This window comes from Solanum dulcamara, chromosome 8 (genome assembly GCF_947179165.1).
Source record: "Solanum dulcamara chromosome 8, daSolDulc1.2, whole genome shotgun sequence".
Lineage (NCBI taxonomy): Eukaryota > Viridiplantae > Streptophyta > Magnoliopsida > Solanales > Solanaceae > Solanum > Solanum dulcamara.
The window spans coordinates 55,787,282-55,810,449 of record NC_077244.1 but is presented as its reverse complement, the minus strand read 5'-3'; the positions used below and the strand labels follow the sequence as shown (position 1 = coordinate 55,810,449).

At 36.0% G+C, this 23,168-nt stretch overlaps 1 pseudogene; it reads left to right on the top strand.

Moving 5' to 3' along the window:
- The first annotated feature begins 16,962 nt into the window (after window positions 1-16,962).
- Window positions 16,963-21,604, top strand: LOC129899975 (peroxidase 7-like; annotated as a pseudogene).
- The last annotated feature ends 1,564 nt before the right edge of the window (window positions 21,605-23,168 follow it).

The following is a 23,168-nucleotide window of genomic DNA, read 5'->3' as shown; positions in this document are numbered from 1 at the left end:
AAATTTAAAATAACGTTTTAAATTATATTACTTATATATTTTTAACTCAAAACATCTTAATTTTTATCCAATCTAATGATCCATTTTAAATTTTGGCCCAAATTTTGGAGCCCAAATTTAAGAGTCCTAAATTAAACTCAGAGATTGTATTCAACACTGTGTTATCAACTGATAGGTGAACCAAATGAAAGTGTCGATCTTGTTTTCAATATTATGCTATTATGGCTTGAGGTGAGAGCAGACTTGGCAAAATTTAATAGATATAATCTCAAGTTATTCAGATGTTTACATACATCATCAGAAATTCTATTTTCATGTACACATAACCAATGAACAATAATTTGTAAAAGCTACTATCAATTACTGAAATTCTGTTCTATTTTCATGCAAGAATTTTGTACCGAAAAACCATTTTAGAAAAATCGGAATAAATCGAACCGAAGTTGAAAAAATCGAACCGAACCGATCTAGTTTAGTTTGAAATATGGTGCATATTTTTTCAAAACCGAACACCAAAGAATCAAATTGAATTTTCGCAAAACCGAAGTGAAGAACTGAACGCCCACCCTTAGTTGTTGTTGTTGTTGTTGTTGTTGTTGTTGTTGTGTTTCATAATAAAACAGTTACAAAGGAATAAAGTAATATTCCTCTATACATTTTTACTTGTTCAATATTGATTTAACACAACGTTTAATATTAATTTAACATAACAACAATAATATATTCAATGAAATTTTACAAATGAATTCGAAGAGCATAGATTGTACGCAAACTTTGCTACTATGTGTATAGGTAAAGGTTGTTTTCAAATAATCCTCGACTCAAGAATAAGAAAATATAGCAATAATATTGTTTTAACACATTCTTTAAAAATAATAAATAAATTATTCTCTTAATTTTTAAAATCAAGCAAATAAAATTATTTTTTTATTTTCGGAGTATCATAGTTTGGTGTAGGAAAATGAGGGAAGTTGGAAAAAGAGATAATAGAGAGATGTTAGATTTGAGCCGTGAAGAAATGTGGGGTCAAGATTGGAATTTCGTAAAATAACTATTTTACCCCTCCCTTTAGTCGCCCCGAGTCGTTTTTGAATTCTCATTGGTACTGGGTATTAGTTTTTAGAAAATCTTATGAAAAGTTAATTCTTTGAAAATTTTGAGTTTTCATAAGCTTTAAGTGTTCAAAAGTGTCATTTGGGACAACCAGAGATACAGGTCTCGAAAATAATTCTGTCGATGTCAGCAGCTTTGGAATGTTGAAATTGGCCTAGGAGAGTTTACGGAATCAGTTTTGGAGTTGTAACCAAGATTTGAGGTCTTGAGTTGAGAATTTGAGGAATTTTAGGCCAAGATTTGACTTTGGTCAACTTTTAGAGTTTCGATACTCGAAATGGAATTCCAACGACTCTGTTGGATTTGTGGACTAATTTTTGATCTAGAAGAAGTGTTGGCTGAATTTTTAGAGGTCCCGAGCCCATCTTGATATTTTGAAGATCTAAGTTTGTTTAGTAACGACTTTTCGAGTTTCAGGTCAAGGTGACCTCAAATTCGAATTCTGATGGTTTCATCAGCTTCGGAATGGCCAAATTAGGCTAGTAGCATTATTGGCATGACTATCGAAGCAATCGATACGAGTTTGGGCCATTTGATGCTTTTGACTTTGAAAGTTAGCCTATGGTTGACTTTGATCAACATTCTTGGAAAACATGCTCGGATGAAAATTCTAATAGCCCGATTAGTTCCGAAATGTCGAGTTTGTTCTAGAATGACCCTTTCTTTTGCTTCCCAAAATTTTTGATCTAATCCCGAGGCCCGTTGTGCAATTTGGCTTAAAATGACACTTGGATTTGAGGGTAGCTTATATGTTTCATTTAAACAAGATTCACTATATCGCTGATCCCTCTATTCTTTATTCACTTTTTATTAAAATGACTTCGTATGATAATTTCGAATGTGTCATTGAGTCCGAAACGTCGATTTTAGTAGAGTAACATATCTGATTTATTTTTCTCGGGTTCCGAACGAATTCCGAGGGTCCGTTCAGAGACTTTAAATAATGCAAAAAAAAGAAAAATCTTATGCAAAAGTGCAGATTTTTCTCTCAACTTTGAACCCTTATTTCTTGAGCTTTTCAAGTTCAAATGTAGCGACCCTCTGGGAGGATGCTACTACTTTAAAAAAAATGTATATAAAACTTGTGACATTTAACAAAAAACTTCTCGTAAAGCATATTTATATAATCTAGTAGTGAAATTTGACCCATTTAAAAATAATTAAAGGTGTAAGTTTTTAGCCAGTTTAAAATTCTTTGATCTCAATTAAATCAAATAAGAGTTTCAATTTAGGATGTAACGACTTTTTAAAATAATTTAAGAAACTAACTTACGAGACATCTATGTATTATTTCTTATCACTACAATCCATGTTATAAACTATTACCAAATTATAAGTACCCAATGTTAACTAATTCATGCTTCATCCAAATATTCCAACTCTAAAGGTAAATTTAGTATATCATAAGAGTTGGAAATTTACATGCCCCAAAATAATAAAACAAACAACCAACTTTAAGTTACAACCCATAGTGTCATGAATAGATCAACCCTCACAAATAAATACATAAATACATATACACAAACACCTCATAGATCATATACATGTCCCAAAAAAACTACAACATATAGATGCATATATGCAAATATGATCTTCCTTAAAGCTCCCAAAAAATTTTATCTCCAATGGCCAACCTCAAGCATCTTCTCGGACATTTCCTACGATAGAACTTGTCTTATGTTTCATTCTCTTTTTTCGACTAAATAACAACAGATCTATGCTCCACCATAAACATAAGAGTTGTAGGTACGTGAGTTAGTTTTCCAAAACATATTTATTTGCTAAAATCAAAGGTTTACACAACGAGATATTCAATAATTACTACTGGCTACACAGTCCCAGAAACAGATTTGAACACTTACCAAGATGTAGAGTGTATCTTAAGTTCCAGCTAAAAGGAGTACGTTGTTCTTCATATTTTTGTGTAATAACTCATTGTCAATGACCTATAAATGTTCTTTAGTCTAAAATAAGTGAACCCTTAGTGGAGCTTCATTATGATATAATATAGAAGTGATATCCAACACTCAATGTTGCTGAAAAGTTTAGTGGCTGCCCAACTTTGTCACTTTTTTTTAAAACAATCAACTCCACCTTGATTACCATTATTAGAAGAATATGCTTATATATATAAAATTCCATGGACATTTACTAAACTACCCTAAGACAATCCATCATAATACTGTCACGATTTAACGAAATAAAGTTTTTTTTCTCACGTAACAAAATTCGAGTAAGTAGTAGTTGATCATATTATCAAGAAATATCCACTTTAATGTGAAAATTAGCTTTAATAATTTAGGGCGTTACATCAAATCTAGTAAGTCAAGAGTCTATCTTCAAGAGATTTTTGCGAGGAATCCGTTGGTCAGCTCGAAATCTTGAGATGAGGGTTTCGATTAATGTAAAATCTCTATTCTAGTTGTTGCAATGTCCATTTTCAAAATTAATTTTTGAACAATTTTGAGAATTTATTTCTTGGTTTATATAAACCCAATTTTGAAGATTCAAGGGTCTAAGTTCAAGGGAATTTCGTGGAGAATCCGCTGAAAAAATCAAAATCCTATGAAGAGGCTTCGTTTGAGGTAAATTTACGAATCTAGCTACTATTTTGGCCATTTTTGGATTGAAATTATGTGAAATTTTGGAAGTTTGTATCTTGATCATTTGAACTTCATTTTTAGTGATTTTTAAGGCTAGATTGTGGGATTTTTTGCAAGGAACAACATGGTGTAATTTGTTTGGATTGGGAGGTTCTAGTTTTTTCAGAATTCTGATCAAGAAGCTGTCATTTTCATCTTTTAATTTGAATTTTGTGAATTTTGGTTGCATGCTCGTCCCGCGTAGTTTCCCACCCCGAATTATATTATAGTGTTGATTTTTGAGCTTGGGTGGCATTTAGAATCTATTTTTGGGCTCAAATCCAGAATTCCGAATACGGGTCCCACATTCCCCGTTTTAGACTCCGAAATTAGTCTGTTTTCAAAAATTATGAAATTAGTGTATAAACAACCGTATAGATGTTGTGCTTTTATTTTTGACAGCGTGGCAGCGTTCCAAGATCGCTTGAAAGGGAAAGTCTCTAATATTGTGATTTGGAGCTCGCGTGTTTAGCCTACAGGTAGACTACGAATTTTCTTTCTTTAGATTGATATGGAATGTGTGAAAGCATGTTGAAATAGTTGGAATTTGGGTTGGGTAGCTTAATAGTATATCTTAGGTGTTAGAAATCATGATTTAGACTTGTTATCAGGTTTTTTAGGTATTTGCGAGCATACGTGTCTTACCATTATTTATTAGTATTATAAGAAAAGTTGAATGAGAATATTTCTGATATTATAGAGTATGTTGGCTTTAATATAGGTTGTAAACCTGCTTTAGTTGCTCCGACATCGCTCCAGCAGACTTAGATCTTTGTAGAATTGAGTGGCGGGCTATGCCTGGTAGTTGACCTTAGATAGGAGATACCCTTGCTCTTAATAACACCCTCATCCATAACTCAGCATAATCATGACTCCAAGATGTGTCGACAATATTAGACTTCATGCTCGTTTGACTTCGGCTCTAATTCAAATTCTGACGGCATATTAGTTGACACATTGGGAAGGAGGTTCTCGGTACTATTGTTGTCTAGTTGGAAATGAGAATATTTGGCAGTATGGGATAAATTATCTTCGAGCATCCTGGTATCTATTCTCGGCCTTCAATCTGAATTATCTGCGAGGATCTGGATACCTAGTTCCGGCCTCCATTTTGAATTATCGAGGAGCATCCAGATACCCAGCCCCAGCCTCTATCAGCTTGCTAGTATGAAGAGCATTCGAGTACCCAATCCTGGCCTCGATTATATCGATGTGTTACGGCAAGCATCCGGGTACCTAATCTTGGCCTCGACTGCACCGATGTATTATGGGAAGCTCCAGGTACCTAGTCCCGACCTTGGCCACGTTGGACATTCATGCGAGCATCTGGGTCCCAGTCCCGGCCTTGACCCCTAAGGCACCCCTTGTTCATTGACTCTTGGAGATTCTCGATTTGGAAATAATATAGTTCTTCGGTTCCTGACTTTGCAGATTCTTGGTTCCCAGCCTTGATAGTTGTAGCTATTCTGTGTACTCGACAGGCTTATGGGGGTTCATCCGAGTTTTTATTTAACTTGTGCACAAGTGTCCCTACTAGGCTTATGGGGCCAATTAGGTATAGTTAGTTATAGTTCTCGTAGATAGTACTCTTTTCACTTTAGATACTTATGTTGATTCCTATTTAGGCTTATTCCTCTTTTACATATTATTTTCACCTTTTCTGCTCAGTCGGCCTATAATACCTATTGGGTACCAGTTGTTTTGGTACTCATATTACACTCTGCATCTACTTTTATGATACAGGACCAAGCACCAACTACCACCATGGATAGATCGAGCCTGTTGCAGTCAGCCTAGGAGACTAAGGTGAGCACTTGGCTTTTTGGATCATTTTTGTCTCCTTCAGTATGAATGACATGTCTTTTGCCTTTTGAGACTAGCCAATTGTTGTATATATAGTTTCGGTCCACTTTTGGAATTTGTAGTCATCTTTTAGTTTGTAGCAGATCTATACTTGTGACTTCTAGGTTATGGGAGAGATCTTTAGTTGTTTATATCATATTTTGGTTTACTTCCACTTTTTCTTTCTGCTTATTTTTATAATTCGCCAGTCTTGTTTAGTTTCTGCCCTCAAACCCATTACTTGAAGTTCCAGGTTGATAGGTTGGCTTACCTACTGGTGGGTTATAGTAAGCGCCATCATGACTTGAGAAATTGGATCACGACAAGTTGGTATCAGATCCAGGTTCGTTGGTCTCACTTATATAGAGCTAACATCTAGTAGAGTATAGCGAATAGGTGCGGAGACGTCCGTAACTTATCTTCGAGAGGTTATAGGATGTCATTAGGAACGTTCTCTATGTTGTATCATTTCGTGTAATGTTGTATCTTATTGGTTTCTTAAAATCTTATTTGTTCCACTCTTTCGTAGGGATGGTTCATACGCGTAGTACCACCGGTCATGATGGTGTACCAGGGCCTAGCAGGACAAGAGGCCGGCCACGTGGCATAGGTTTGAGGAGCAACACCAGCTCCCGATCCAGATATAGCACTTAAGCATGTAGATGAGCACCAGGACGCCCCTATTCCTCCTCAGCCGGAGGGGCCACCACCAGCAGCACTACCCCCAGCCGCACCAGTTATGTCCCAACACTACAGGCAATGATTGTGCAGCTCCTCACGGTTATTTGAATTATACCACAGGCCCCGTCCCCATTAGCGGGCATACAAGCACCGTGGGATCCACTTGCCCAACCAGAACCTGAGGTTCAGCCGCTTCCACCAGTTATGGCACCCCCGCTAGCAGTTCTGGAGGGTGTGATGTCATTACAAGAGCAGAAGATGTTATGGGTATTTCAGAAGCTGTCATCCCCAATATTTTTTGGAGCTATTGGCGAGGATGCCATAGAGTTCTTGACTACCTATCAGGAGCAGCTCCATTCGTTGGGTCTTATAGAGTCTAGAGGCGTCGACTTCACCTCTCACTAGTTCAAAGGGGCAGTCAAGCAATAGTGACACTCTTATTTACATTCCAGGCTAGCTGGGTCACCACCATTGACATGAGACTAGTTTCCAGAGGCTTTCCTAGCTTGATACATCCCAAAGAGTGTCAGGGATTAACTCCGAGATTAGTTTACTCGATTGGAGTAGGGCCACAAGACGATTGCTGAGTACGAGGCCAGATTTCATCAATTATCCCGACATGATTCTACCCACTAAGGAGGAGCGGGTATGATATTTTATACGCGGATTGAGACCTTACCTGAGGTTGGGGACCGAACACTTGGTTTCTATAGGCTACTCTTTATTGGATGTGGTGGATCATGCCCACACGATCGAGATTATTCATCGCCAGGCCCAAGAAGGCAATGATAAGAGATCCAGGCATTAGGGCAGCTATAGTAGGTCTAGTCTAGGGGCCATGATAGTTATGACTGGTTCTGCCAACAGTTCTAGTAGGATAGGTACCAGCAGGGTCAATTCAGCCGGCCAATTCAGGCCGCCCTACCAGCAGTTGAGAGTAGCTAGCCCCGTTCGAGGGGTTCTACCATAGGGTAGAGCTCGAGGGGATCAAGTCTGTTTCCTTTCTATCGCAGAAGAGTTATCATGGGCCTCTCAGCTTTAGGATGCTTTAATTATTGCTTACTAGAACACTGGTCTACAGAGTGTCCTAGCCGGGCTAGACCATTGGCAATAGCGCTGCCTCCACCAAGAGGTGTAGATCGGGGTCAAAGCCATGATGATGGCCAGCTGGGTATTTGGAGAGGTCCTTGGAGAGGCAGGTTAGGTGGCACGACAAATGGTCGTAAGGGAGGCCAACAAAGCCATTTCTATGCTGCTCCGACGAGGACAGAGGTTAAGCATCATATAATGTTATTGCTTATGAGTCATTTGAGGTGCCGTTGCATGTTTCGACCATAGTAGGGGATTTTTTAGTAGTGGAACAAGTTTGTAGATCCTGTGCAATGACTATTCAGGGGCATGAGACTCGGGCATATCTTATTTTACTTGATAAGCTGGACTTTGATGTTATTTTGGGCATGGATTGGCTATCCCTTCATCATACGATTTTGGACTGTTATGCCAAGACCGTACATTAGCCATGCCTGGCATTCTCCTAGTCTTGTGGCTAGGCGCTTATAGTCGCTCGCCGACTGGGATTATATCCTTTTTGCGGTCCTGGCGACTAGTTACATCCAGGTGTTTGACGTACTTAGTATATGTCCGTGATGTGTCTAGTGAGGCCCCTACTGTTTATTCAGTCCCTATGGTTAGGGAGTTTACTAATGTCTTCCCTACTGACCTACCTGGACTACCCAGAGAGAGATATTGACTTTGCCATAGATTTGGAGCTGGGCACTAAGCCTATTTCTATACCACCTTACCGTATAGCCGCCGCAGAGCTCAAGGATCTCAGTGTGTAGCTTGAGGATCTTCTAAGTAAGGGCTTTATTCACTTGAGTATGTCGCCATGGGGTACACTCGTTATGTTTGTTAAGAAAAAAGATGGGACTATGCGGATGTGTATTGATTACAAGTAGATGAACAAGGTGATGGTGAAGAACCGTTACCCCATGCCTAGTATTGATGATCTATTCGACCAACTTCAGGGTGTCGTGGTATTTTCTAAGATTGATTTGAGATTCGGCTACCACTAGTTAAGGATTAGGGTATCCGACGTCCCTAAGACCATATTTAGGACTCATTACGGCCACTATGAGTTCCGGTGATGTCTTTTGGGTTGACTAACACTTTTTCTGCATTCATGGACTTGATGACTCGGGTGTTTAAGTCGTACGTGGACTCATTTTTCATAGTCTTCATAGATGACATTTTGGTATACTTGCAGAGCCGGTATGATCATGATCGGCATTTAAGAGTAGTGCTCCGGACTTTGAGAGATCAACGGCTTTACGCCAAGTTCTCAAAGTGCGAGTTTTGGCTGGAGTCCGTAGCATTCTTAGGGAAAGTGGTGTCCAAGGATGGCATTATGGTAGATTTGAAGAAGATTGAGGTTATTCGTGATTGTACCAGGCCCACATCTGTGACTGAGATTCGTAGCTTCGTCGGATTGGCAGGGTACTACAGGGACTATATTAAGAGATTTTCTCCCAGAGCAGCACCTTTGACTTGGTTGACTCGCTAGGATGTTCCGTTTGTGTGATGGAGATATAGCATCTTTGGAGTTGCGGTAAATTCTGCTTATTGATTCCTCTTTATGCCTTATTGGTATTTCCAGTCCTTAGACTGCGGAGTTGAGGTTTGCTCTCTTTTACCTACCTGGTGGGGAAGTTGGTTGGAAATCTCATCTACAAGATGGTGTCAAGGTTATTCGTGGAGTGTGAGATTTTGAATTTATTTAGGATGGAAAGCTTGATTTTGACATATTCGGTGTTTGTGAGTAAAAGTAGATGCCTTTTGACTATTACTGATCGGTTGTCCATGCTTGTGCACTGCCTATCATCTTGGTTTCCCTTGGACTAGGATGATTGGCTCAGACATAAGGCGGCAGAGTATTTTAGGGCACACGATGCCAGTTTATCAGAAGTTTTTATGGTAAAAGTGAGTCACTAGGGTTGAATTCAGTAAGGTCTTGTTATTCACAGTACCATCGTCCTTTAGAGTGAAGTGTTCAGTTCCAAAAGGTGAGTTTTAGTTTGGGTTCTTGGTTTTTCAAGTTGAGATTGGGATTTGGTGCTTTTCCCAGGGTGTCTCCTTGTTTTGGTTGTTTTCATCCTCCAATGTTCAGATAGAGTATGTAACTCCTTTGAGGTTGGTGTTTTATGGTTTGGTAGGCAATTTTTGGATTGCGTTGAAGGTTTTCAGGATAGTAAAGGACTGGTAGAATGCCTTGAGTGGCCTGGAGAAAAGGATTTGGAAACATAAGACAAGTATTTGGAATATTGAGTGAGTTATATCTGCCATGGTCCTGTATTACTCATTTCGGTGGTTTTGGTTTAGTTTGGTCTTCCTCAGTTGAAACTTGGTATTTTTGGTCAATTTCGGGCTAAGCGAGCCAGAGTTGGAGCCCATGAAAGGACTGGAGGAGTTTTTGGAGTTGGAAGTGATTTTGAGGATTCTTCTCTCAGCCTGAGTTTTGTGATGACGTTGTTCGATCTAAGAGGATGTCCGAGGTTCAGAAAAAGCATGCATACTCGGAACCCTCATCCTTTCGTGCCTCCAGGAAGTGCCTATACTTTTACTTTCGCAGACGAAAGTTCTTTTAGTAGTGGATGTTGTAATGACCCCGAAGGTCATTTTTGAAATTTTGTAAAATGACCATTTTACCCCTCTCTTTAGTTGCCTCGACTTGTTTCTGATTGATACCGGTGTTGGTTTTTAGAAAATCCTATGAAAAATTAAGTCTTTGGAAATTTTGAGTTTTCATAAGCTTTCAGTGTTCAAAATTGGTATTTGGGGCCAACCAGAGCTACAGGTCTCAGAATGAAATTCCGTTGATTTCAGCAGCTTTGGAATGTCAAAATTGGTCTAGGAAAGTTTACCGAATCAGTTTTGGAGTTGAGACCAAGATTTGAGGTCTTGATTTGAGAATTTGAGGAATTTTAGGCTAAGGTTTGACTCTGGTCAACTTTTGGAGTTTCGATGCTCGGAATTGAATTCCGACGAATTCGTTGGATTCGAGGGATGGTTTTTGGTCTAGAAGAAGTACTGGCTGAATTTTTAAAAGTCCCAAGCCCATTTTGGTATTTTGAAGGCCTAAGTTGGTTTAGTTGCGACTTTTCGAGTTTCGGGTCAAGGTTACCTTGAATTCAAATTCTAATGGTTTCATCAGCTCCAAAATAGCCAAATTAGTCTAGTAGCATTATTGACATGACTATCGAGGCAATCGATACAAGTTTGGGGTCATTTGACGCTTTTGACTTTGAAAGTTAGCATATGGTTGACTTTAATCAACATTCTTGGAAAATGAGCTCAAATGAAAATTCTCATAGCGCGATTAGTTCTGAAATATCTAGTTTGTTCTAGAATGAACCTTCATTTGCTTCCCGAAGTTTTTGGTCTAATTCCGAGGTCCGTTGTGAAATTTGGCTTAAAATAACACTTGGATGTGGGATTCACTTTATATTAAAATGACCTCGTATAATAATTTTGAATGCGCCATTGAGTCGAGAACATTGAATTTAGTAGGGTAGCATATCTAGTTTATTTTTATCGGGTTTCGAACGAATTTCAAAGTTCCGTTCAAAGACTTTAAATAATGCAAAACCAGAAAAATCTGGTGCAAAAGTGCAGATTTCTCAGATTTGTCTCTCAACTTTGAACCCTCATTTCTAGAGCTTTTCGTGTCCAAATCTAGTGATTCGAGAGTCTATTCTCAAGAGATTTTCGTGAGGAATCCGTTGGTCATATCAGAATCTTGAGGGGATAGTTTTGATTGAGGTAAATCTTAATTTTAGTTGCTGCAATGTCCATTTTCGAAATTAATTTTTAAACAATTTTAAAAAGTTATTTTTTGGTCTATATAAACCCAATTTTGACGATACAAGGGTCTAAGTTAAAGGGAATTTTATGAAAAATTTGCTAGTAAACTCAGAATCTTGTTGGAAGGCTTCGTGTGAGGTAAATTTATGAATCTAGCTACTATTTTGGCCATTTTCGGATACAAATTATGTGAAATTTTAAAAGATTGTATCTTGATCATTTGAACTCTGTTTTTAGTGATTTTTGAGGCCATATTGTGGGATTTTCACAAGAAACGTCATGGTGTTATTTTTTTGGATTGAGAGGGTCTAGTTTCTTTAGAATTCGCTGATCAACAAGCTGCCATTTTCATCTTTTAATTTGAATTTTGTGAATTTTGGTTGCATGCTCATCCCGTGTAGTTTTCCACCCCGAATTATGTCGTAGTGTTGATTTTGAGCTTAGGGTGCCGTTTAGAACCTATTTTAGGCTCAAATTCTTAATTTCATACGCGGGTCTCACATTCTCCGTTTTAGACTTCGAAATTAGTCTATCTCTAAAAATTATGAAATTAGTGTATAAACGACTATATCAATGTTATTCTTTTATTTTTGACATTATGACAGCGTTCCGAGACCGCTTGGAAGGCAAAGGCTCCGAGACTGTTATTTGGAGCTCGCGTGTTTAGCCTACAGGTAGACTATGATTTTCCTTTCTTTAGATTAAACTGGAATGTGTGAAAGCATGTTGAAATAGTTGGAATTTGGGTTGGGTAGCTTAATGGTATATCTTAGGTGTTAGAAATCATGCTTTAGACTTGTTATCGGTTTTTTTTGGATATTTGGAAGCATGCGTGTCTTACCGTTATTTGTTAGTATTATAAGAAGAGTTGAATGAGAATATTGCTGATATTATGGAGTATGTTGGCCTTAGTATAGGTTGTAAAACTACTTTAGTTGCCCCGGCATCGCTCCAGCGGACTTAGATCCTTGTAGAATGGAGTAGCGGGCTAATGCCTGGTAGTTGGCCTTAGATAGGCGATACCCTTGATCTTAATAACACCCTTATCGGCATAATCATGACTCCAAGATGCGTCGACAATACTAGACTTGGTGATCATTTGACTTTGGCTCCGATTCAAGTTCTGGCGGCATATCAGTTGACACATTGGGGAGGAGGTTCTCGGTACTGTTATTGTCTAGTTGGAAATGAGAATATTCGGTAGCATGGGATAAATTATTTGCGAGCATCCAGGTACCTAGTCTAGGCCTCCGTTCTGAATTATTTTTGAGCATCCAAGTACCTAGTTTCGGCCTCCATTTTGAATTATTAGGGAGCATCCGTTTATCCAGTCCCGGTCTTTGCCGGCTTGCTAGTATGATGAGTATCTGGGTACCCAGTCCTGGCCTCGATTATATAGATATGTTATGACGAGCATCGGGTACCCACTCTTGGTCTCGACTGCACCGATGTATTATGGCAAGTATCCGAGTACCCAGTCCCGGCCTTGACCACGCGATGTATTATGGCAAGCATCCGAGTACCAGTCCCGGCCTTGGCCACGTTGGACATTCGTGCGAGCCTCTGGATCCCAATCCCGGCCTCGACCCCTAAGGCACCCCTTGTTTGTTGACTCTTGGAGATTCTGGGTTTGGAAATGATAAATTCTTCGATCCCTGACTTCGCAGATTCTTGGTTTCCAGCCTTGATAGTTGTAGCTATTATGTGTACTCGACAGGCTTATGCGGGTTCATCCGGATTTTTATTTAACTTGTGCACGAGTGTTCCTGCTGGCCTTATGGTGCCCAGTTGGGTATAGTTAGGTGTAGTTTTCGTAAATAGTACTATTTTCACTTTAGATGCTTATGTTGATTCCTATTTAGGCTTATTCTTCTTTTTTATATTGTTTTTACCTTTTCTGCTCAGTCGGCCTATGATGCCTATTGGGTACCTGTTCTCTTGATACTCATACTACACTCTGCATTTACTTTCGTGATGCAGGATCGAGCACCATCTACGATTGTGGATAGATCGAGCCTATTGCAGTCAGCTTCAAAGACTAAGGTGAGCACTTGACGTTTTTGGATCATTTCTATCTCATTCAGTATGGATGGCCCGTCTTTTGCCTTTTGAGACTAGCCAGTTGTTGTATATATAGTTTCGATCCACTTTTGGGACTTGTACTCGTCTTTTAGTTTGTAGTTGCTCTGTACTTGTGACTTTCAGGTTCTGAGAGGGATCTTTAGTTGTTTATATCATGTTTTGGTTTACTTCCGCTTATTGTTTTTGCTTATTTTTATAATTCGCCAGTCTTGTTTAGTTTCTGCCCTCAAATCCATCACTTGAAGTTCTGAGTTGACAGGTTGGCTTATCTACTGGTGGGTTATAATAGGCACCATCATGACCTGAGGAATCGGATCGTGACAATAAAAATCAATCATCTAGTGTTTTTGTTTCTCTAATCTCTTTTGGAATCTGAATCTTGATCTCCTTGATTTTCAACCACTTTATTTATTATTAAATTATGATAAAAATGTATTCGTACCAAATATTTATACTAAATTGATAAATACATAACGTGTGTATGTGCATAGACTTATCGCCTTTAGGTATCATTAATCAATAGATATATTCAAATCATTATTTTACTTAACTATGATAAATTAACATGATTTGTGTCATTTTTATTTCACACATTTGTCCACTTTTTCATCCTCCAAATGTATAGGGGTATTATTATATGTCATGGATTGATAAAGCCAAGTTTTAAGGAGTTGGAACATGAAAGTTGGCATAAAGAGGATTAAATGTCACAAGCGTTGAGGATGGTGAACAATAATAATGTTCATTATGGTTAGAGGTACATTGGTAGAGTTCAATGTTTCAAACATTACACACCGCTGGGAGTTGAGAAGTGTCCCTTCAAATTAATAGTTGACTAGTCCAGTAGTGGGTGAGTAGAGTCTGTGCTTTGGTGGGCACCGGAAATATTTCTTTAAATAAATGTTTTTTTAACCCCAAGGACAATCCGCGGTCGCTACAACCTCTGCCACAGCCTATGTCCTTCGGGTGAGCACTCTATGGTGGGCACTTTGTGCTGACTAGGTAAACCCCCTACTGTGTAATAGCCTATAAACCACACAGAGAATGTAAATCGCACTAGGTAAGCCTTATGCGACATGATCGACTTAGAAGGCATTGAGGGGGGGTCTTCTTTAAATAAATGATTTTCCCTCAATTTTCAATATATACAATCGTGGTTGGTTAGACATGAAAAAAAATAATTAATTTTTTTTTTGAATTTATGATATTAAATATATAACAATACATTTTGTAAAACATGTTATTATAAGGATCTTTCAATTCACTTACTAGTCATGCGCAATTAACTAACTAGTAATAGAAATTATTTATGCGGTGACCAACACAAAATAGGAAGAAAAAAAAAGTGCAAATGACTTGCTCCTTGACTATAAAGTGGGGGACAAAAAATGTGATTATTTATTGGGATTTTCTATAATACTCATTTGGGCATTTAACTACCAATGTGTTAATAATTCTCATGTTACATGTAGCTAGCGTAGATCACGCAATGCATATACATTACATAGAATACATAATATTTTGTAGAATAAGGTTGTGTCAGGAAAAAATATGAAAAAAATCTCACTTGATCAGGGGAAAAAAAACTTCTTATGTTTCCGAAAATACTTTCTAGATTAATCTAAAAATGTAGCATTTCCAGATTAAATATTTGGTAATAGTCTTCTCCTACTTTAATAGCAATCAGTTATTATTTCATATTCATATGTTTCTGGCAGCAAAAATTTGATGAAATGGATCACCAAATTCAAATCACGTCACCTAAAGTGTCACGACGAAATGGGAAAACATAACATTTTATCATTTGAATTAAAATAATTAATAATTCTACCAATATATATATATATATATATATATATATATATATATATATATATATATATATATATATATATAGCCAGAGGTGTTTGTGGAAACCAACATGGATCGAAATCAAATGAACTGAATCAAACAAATCAAAACTAAAGAAAGTTAGAAATCGGGAAGAGAAAAATCGAATAGCACGTTTGAATTTAATTAAATTTGGTCTTGATATATTAAATCGAAATTATTTTAAACTGTATTGTAATCTTTAGTTTAAAAATTCACATGGAATATAAAAAAAAGAATAATATAATATTCAATAATAATATAAATCAGACTTGTGAAAATATAAAATTTTAATACATATTAAAAAATCGTATGCCACGTCATTTAAACCGTCACTTTACTTCATGGCCCATGACAGGCCCATCTGATGCAGAACCCGGATAGCTTTACTCTTCTTTAAATTTTAGCCAATAGTAAAGTTTATTTGTGTAACCCTTATTTAGCATTGCCATTATGTTTCCATCAATTGCCCAAGAAAGTCAGGCTTGCCAATTAGCACCATTACTTCGATATTAATAAGAGACTTTCACTTTCAGCATTTCTTTTTATAAAATCAAATAAAAGCTTATTCATGTGAACAATCACTTGTCTAAGCCTCTAAGGTGCAAGCTTAATTTGAGTTGACCTTGAGAATGGAAAAAATTATATTAGGAGCGCCGCTTTATAAATGAGTCATGTAATGCGTGAGTTCAGATTTTGTGAGATTTTAATGCTGATATTAGACACCGTGAAAAGCAAAAATAAAAAACTTAACTTGAGTCACAAAGGCTTATAAAAAAGAAAAGAAAAAGAACATGAAGTATAAAGAAAAACCTCAAATTGAGCTTTGCCATTTGACACCATTAGTCAAAATTTTAAAAACCAAACCACAACCTTAACAATTAGCCCTCCTTTATAAAGAAGAAGCAACAGCTAGCTCTCTACGTTTACACTTCTCATGATCATGTTTAAATATTATTATAAAGTCCTCATTGATGGTTCCAAGATCGGAAAGAGTACTGCAAATACCATTGATTCACAATATCTTAACTTTAATGTAATTTGTTATATTTTTGGAATAATTCATACCTTTTTTTATTGTTAATAAACCATCTCATATTTGTCCTTGACTCTAGAAAAACTTTAATCTTAAGTAAAATGAAATTAGAACCTTAATAAATCATAGCCAAACAGTACAGAGGTAAATTCGAATTATCAATAAATCATAGCCAAACCACATTTTTGTAGTAATTAAAAGATTTTGTTCACAAAATTAATATTAATTACTACTATACTACTTCTTCTGTTTCTTTTAGTTGTTATATTACGCTTTTCGAAAATTAATTCGACTAACTTTTAAAGATAAATTATATAACATTAATTTGATATTTTAAAATAAAAATTTAGTTATTAAAAAATTATACGAAAAATACTATAAATTGTAATTTTTTCTATATTAATATAATAAAAAAATACATATCAAAATATTCGTCTGAGTTCATATCGTTTTATTTTTTTTTAAAAAAACTCTGATAAGTAAAAAGGAACATAGGGATGTATATTTGAAGCCAAACAATTAATGGCCCAGTCCATTGCACTTCCTTTTATAATGTTTATTGATAGTCAATTCATTGTGTTAATGTATAATATAACCTGTCTCCCAGCCCGAAATAATCCAAATCCAAATATATATTCCTTTTTATAGTTTATTGTCAACTCAACATTTGTACTTGTCCGCACGTCTCGAGTTAAGGTGCTTCTCACGTATAGCTAGCTACTTCATCAAAGCATATATATATATATATAGATAGATAGGAGTAGAATATACAATATCAAATCAAACAAATTCCTCCTCAAATTTTGTAGAATGAAGAGTTTTTCAAGTGGCATTATCATGAGGTGTTTTGTTTTCCTCACGGCGGCCTTGTTTCTTGAGGCCGCCGTGTCTCAGAATATGATGAGGATGACCTTCCTTACGACTACTACAGCAAAAGCTGTCCGAAGCTGGAGTGTATAATGCACAAGAAAATGGAGGAATGGATTAAAAAGAGATTATACCCTTGCTCCTGCTCTCATGAAGTTGCATTTCCATGACTGCTTCGTTAGGGTACGTATCCATCTCATTTATATATTTTAACAACTTACCTAATCTCCAAACTAATTAAATTAAGGCAACACGTTTTTAATTTATTTATTTTTTACAATCATTTTTTTGTATAAATCAACTGGTCCGATTAATTTAAATTTAGACCACATAAGACCCATTTCTAGGGGAATTGCTTCTTTTTCCCCCCAACCCATTTCTAGGTTTGAACTTGAGAGTTGAGACTGATCTGGTCAAGTGCATATATCGGAGGGATCTCATACTCCCCACCACATCCCCTGATGATAAATCATACAAATTTAAATTATATTCTATTCTTATGAAAAATTTTGTTGAATAGTTATAAGTTTAACTCGAAAGTTATACTGATCTTTTAAATTTTTATTTGATATTTCTTTCAATATTTTCTTACAAACTATGCAAAAAAAGATAACATTTTTATATATAAAATTATATTTCCTATTTTACCCTTAATACATGTTTTTATAATCAAATAAAATCCACAATTTTTCAAACCACTATGTATTTCAAGATTTTGATACAAAACAAAAGCATTAATTTCTAATTATTGTATATGGATGGTATGCCTAGGGATGTGATGCATCAATATTGTTAGACCACGAAGGAAGTGAGAAGAGTGCCAATGCAAGCAAGACATTAATTAAGAGGATTTGAAGTTATTGAGGATATCAAAAGAGAATTGGAGAAAGAATATAATGCCCCAAGACAGTGTCTTGTGCTGATATTCTAACAGTAGCTGCAAGAGACGCCACACTTGCAGCAGGTGGTCCATATTGGATGGTTCCATGCATATGGTAGGAAAGATGGCACAGTTTCCACTGCTAAGAAAGCTGATCAATTAGTCCCAATGGGTCACGAAATAGTCACTGATTTACTTGAATTATTCCAATCCAAGGGATTGAATGTTCTCGACTTGGTTGTCCTCTCTGGTCAGTACTCTTCAATTATCAATGTTCTGTAGTATTATTTTTTTAATTCTTACTCTATATATATTTGAATGTAAGATAGTTCTAAACATAGTCTAAAATGTCACACATGCAATCCCTTTATAAAGAGACAAACAATGCATATAATAGTTAATCGAAGATTAGATGCTCTTAGCAAATTTGTCCATCTGGTTTAAAATTTCTCTAGAAAACAACTTGTTATTGCCCTTGACGGGTAAAATTGAATTATTTTTTTCTTGAAGAATTTGGTCACGTGGAGTACTCTACGTACACATTTAAGTTGGAGCTCCGATCCGTTAAGTAAATACGTAATTATATATAATTGAATATCAAATTTTGGTTTTAATTTATGTGTTATATACGTATGTGTAGGAGCTCACACAACATGTGAATCTCTACAATACAGGTTATACAATTATAATGGAACTAAGAAATCAGATTCAAGAATGGATCATCTCTACTTAAATTACTTGGACAGAAAGTGTAGATGGGCATCTGAATATGTTGATCTTGGTGCTATTACTCCAAAGAAATTTGATGTTCAATACTACAAGAATCTTCAGAAGGGAATGGGATTTTTGTTGACTGATCAATTGTTCTACAAAGATTCAAGAACTGCACCAATTGTCACAGCTTTAGCTACTCAGCCAGGCCAGTTTGGAAGCCTCTTTGGAGCATCTATGGTCAAGATGGGAAATATTCAAGATTATCTTAGCACTGATGGTGAAGTCCGACTCAATTGCGCCCGTGTTAATAGTCGCAGTTATTAAATAACTTACGTGTGATAGTGTAAAAAGAAAACTTTTACGCTATTAGTGTGAGTTTGTTAATTCTTTTTACTGTACGTATTAATATAATTTGTACTTTGAAGTTCGAAATTTGCAAATTAAACTCCAAGCTGATCTTGTAAATTGCACTATTTAATTGATAGTATACTGCTTGATGAGATTTAATTGTATTCCAAACTCCTTTTTTGTTCTGAACATTGTATTTATATGGACCCCCTTCAGGTTTGACTTTATATATAACACTAATTTTTTTTATGATTTACGTTTACCTTTTCATTTTAATTTTTTGTAACAACTGTGAATATTTTAAATTAATAATATCTTAAAATATTTCAAAATTGCCTTGGTGGCCTTAATTATAAATTACTGGACCTATAACATAAACAACCCCTCAAATTCTATAGATGTTACACATTAATATGAAAATATTGAAAATAATATGAATAATTCATTTATCAATACGGTCTGGTTTCATATTGGAAATAATATGACAATAGTTTCATTAATCATAAATTTTGAAGCATTAGTATTCAAGCATCACTGTTCTGGGAATAAAGTGAAGAACTACGAAGAACATTTTTATATTGAATAATAATGAGTTCAATATATGTTGGGTCTCTGATATTCTCATGATTCCACCATAAGTCTTATACGAACATCCATTATCATCTAGTTATCCTAAAGACAATAGATTCTTCTTCAAGTCTTTTACATGTCGTACCTCCTGGATGGTGCGAACCGTGCCATCATACATCTTTATTTTGATGGACCCAATACCAATAACATCCAAAATATGATCGTTTTCCATGAACACAGACCCTCCTGAGATAGGATTATATTGATGGAACCATTCTCTCCTGGAAGTCATGTGCCATGTTGCTCCTGTGTCCATGATCTAGACATCAGCGAAACGTTTTCTACCTTTATTATTTGATATTGCCTCACTACATAAAATATCGCCATCATCCGAGGTACATGCAATATTCCCTTGAGCATTTGATGGCTCAGGGTTTTCACTCTTTTTCTTGAACCGACAATCTTTCTTGAAGTGCCCTTTCTTGCCACAGTTGTAGCACTTGATATTCTTCTTACTTCTTGATTGAGATCTGCCATGATTGTGACTCCCACTAGGGCCACGTTCCGTTGGTCTTCCTCTCACCATCATCATGGCTTCAGCTTGCTGCGAACTTGCTTGTCTGTCTTCCTTATTTTTGCGCCGATTTTCTTCTTCCAAGACAGCGGCTGCAATTTCATCGAAAACTAGACTGTCTGTATTGTTTGTCAGGTTGATGATGAGTTGATCATACGAGTCAGACTTTGAAGTAGAAGCTCCGCACGTTCAGTCCCCTCTATTTTGCAACCCATTATTGTAAGTTGCGAAAAGAGAGTATTCAAAGTATTGATGTGTTCAGTAACTGACATGGACTCTGTCATTCGAAGAGTATACAATCTTCTTTTTAAGAAGATTTTATTATGTAAAGACTTGGCCTCATACAACCCCGTAAGAGTATCTCATATTTCCTTCGCCGTCCGCTTTTCCGCTACACTAGACAACACTTGATCAGCTAGTGCCAAGTGTAAATCAGCAACTGCGATGCTGTCTATGTCGTTCCACTTGCTGTCATCAACAAAGTCTGTGGGTCTGCCTTCAATTGCAACTAAGCAATTGTCTTTCCTCAGTATTGCTTTTATTTTCATTTTCCACAATGAGAAATTAGTCCCATTGAATTTCTCAACGTCAAACTTTGTTGTACTCGACATTGTTATTTGCTTCACACCCTTCTAGATCATTTCTGAATATTTTTGCGAACAATCGTGACAAACTGTACCATCACCGAAATTTACTATTCACGAAAAGTTACTATTCTCAGATAGTATCTTCGCATAAAATAGACAGAATAACCGAGGGCTCTGATACCACTGTTGGGTGAGGAAGCACCACAACTAAAGTTTGATATGATGAAAATATTGAAAATAAATTGGACACGAGAATTTTACGTGGAAACCCCTCTAAATGATAGAAGGGAAAAACCACGGGGTAGAAGGATCTCACTATTTAATATGGAGTACACAACTCTCAAATACAAGGAGAAAACAACAATTAACACTTCTCTTTTGTAAAAGGAACAACTACTAAAGAGGACACTCAAGACTAAAATATTTATCTTGGTGTATAACTCTCTTTGTATTCTTACTCTCTCTTTCTGAATGATTTAAATGGGGGCAAGAGACCCTCTATTTATAGGAGAATGAAAACGCGTAAAATTATTTTACGCGTTTTCAAAACGCGTATGAAATGTTCAATTCAACAAAGGAAGACTGTAAGAAAGTCATTAGGGAGGCGGCCTTTTGACTTTGTTGGCCTCCCTTTTTGACTCTCTTTCAATTATATATAATTGAATAACCTGTATTGTAGAGATTGCTATTACTCCAAAGAAATTTGATGTTCAATACTACAAGAATCTTCAGAAGGGAATGGGATTTTTGTTGACTGATCAATTGCTCTACAAAGATTCAAGAACTGCACCAATTGTCACGGCTTTAGCTACTCAGCCAGGCCAGTTTGGAAGCCTCTTTGGAGCATCTATGGTCAAGATGGGAAATATTCAAGATTATCTTAGCACTGATGGTGAAGTCCGACTCAATTGCGTCCATGTTAATAGTCGCAGTTATTAAATAACTTACCTGTGATAGTGTAAAAAGAAAACTTTTACGCTATTAGTGTGAGTTTGTTAATTCTTTTTGCTATACGTATTAATAGAATTTGTATTTTGAAGTTCGAAATTTGCAAATTAAACTCCAAGCTGATCTTGTAAATTGCACTATTTAATTGATAGTATACTGCTTGATGAGATTTAATTGTGTTCCAAACTCCTTTTTTGTTCTGAACATTGTATTTATATGGACCCCCTTCAGGTTTGACTTTATATATAACACTATTTTTTTTATGATTTACGATATGATATTACGTTTACCTTTTCATTTTAATTTTTTGTAACAACTGTGAATATTTTAAATTAATAATATCTTAAAATATTTCAAAATTGCCTTGGTGGCCTTAATTATAAATTACTGGACCTATAACATAAACAACCCCTCAAATTCTATAGATGTTACACCTCAATATGAAAATATTGAAAATAATATGAATAATTCATTTATCAATACGGTCTGGTTTCATATTGGAAATAATATGACAATAGTTTCATTAATCATAAATTTTGAAGCATTAGTATTCAAGCATCACTGTTCTGGGAATAAAGTGAAGAACTACGAAGAACATTTTTATATTGAATAATAATGAGTTCAAATATTTGTTGGGTCTCTGATATTTTGGGTGTAATTTAAAAGAGGAGACATGGTTTGCCTGAAAAGTTTGTGTGCGCCGGAAAAGATGCTAGATTTGGTTTAAAGTAAATTAGCCCATCAATTTATTTATGGAATTTCTCCATTTTCATAGTGTCCAAAGTGCGCAACAAATTTCGGTAATGATCCAAAGCAGTGAAGAAGTCTAGATTTAGTTGGTTGTTGACCAACGAAAAGCATGAAAGAAAGGAGAAAGTTGGGATCTCAGTCGTCATTCTTAATTAGTGATCTCAGGTTCAAATTTTGAAAATTTATTTTTTAAAGATAGTGAGCTATACTTGTAGTTACGGATTCAATAGAATCCAGTAATTTTGATTCGTATTTATGTTTAAAAAGTTTATTTAATATAATTCAAAACTCATAAATAAAAATCTTGAATTCGCCTCTAAATTGAGAGCCTATGAATTTCGGACACAAGTCATGAGCTAATGTTTTTTTTTTCCTCTGTCTCTCTCGCTTTGGTGTAATCTTTTAAGGTCATCAGACATTGATAAAGTAATTAAATATCCCTCCTTTCCACTTTATCTCTTTCAAGATTATATTCTCTCTCTTTTATTTCCTCTCTTCCTTTCTCTCTACCTCTTCTTATCTAATTTGAACTACATCTCCTAAAGTTACTCCCCTAATGTTCAAAAACTAGTTTAAATTAGTTTTGTCTTTTTAGGGTTTTCACATGGAAAGGTCTAGCCTTCCTTCTTCAATTTTTAAGTTAGTTACGAGTGACAGTAAAATTGTGTGACTCGTGTTGATTAAAAAAAAAATCAATCCTTCTTGTTCTTAACGACTCAACCCTTATATATATAAGTGTTGAACAATTGATCTTCTTGGGTTTTATTTTTATTTTTGTTTATGGCTAGGGATTGCTTTCTAGCTT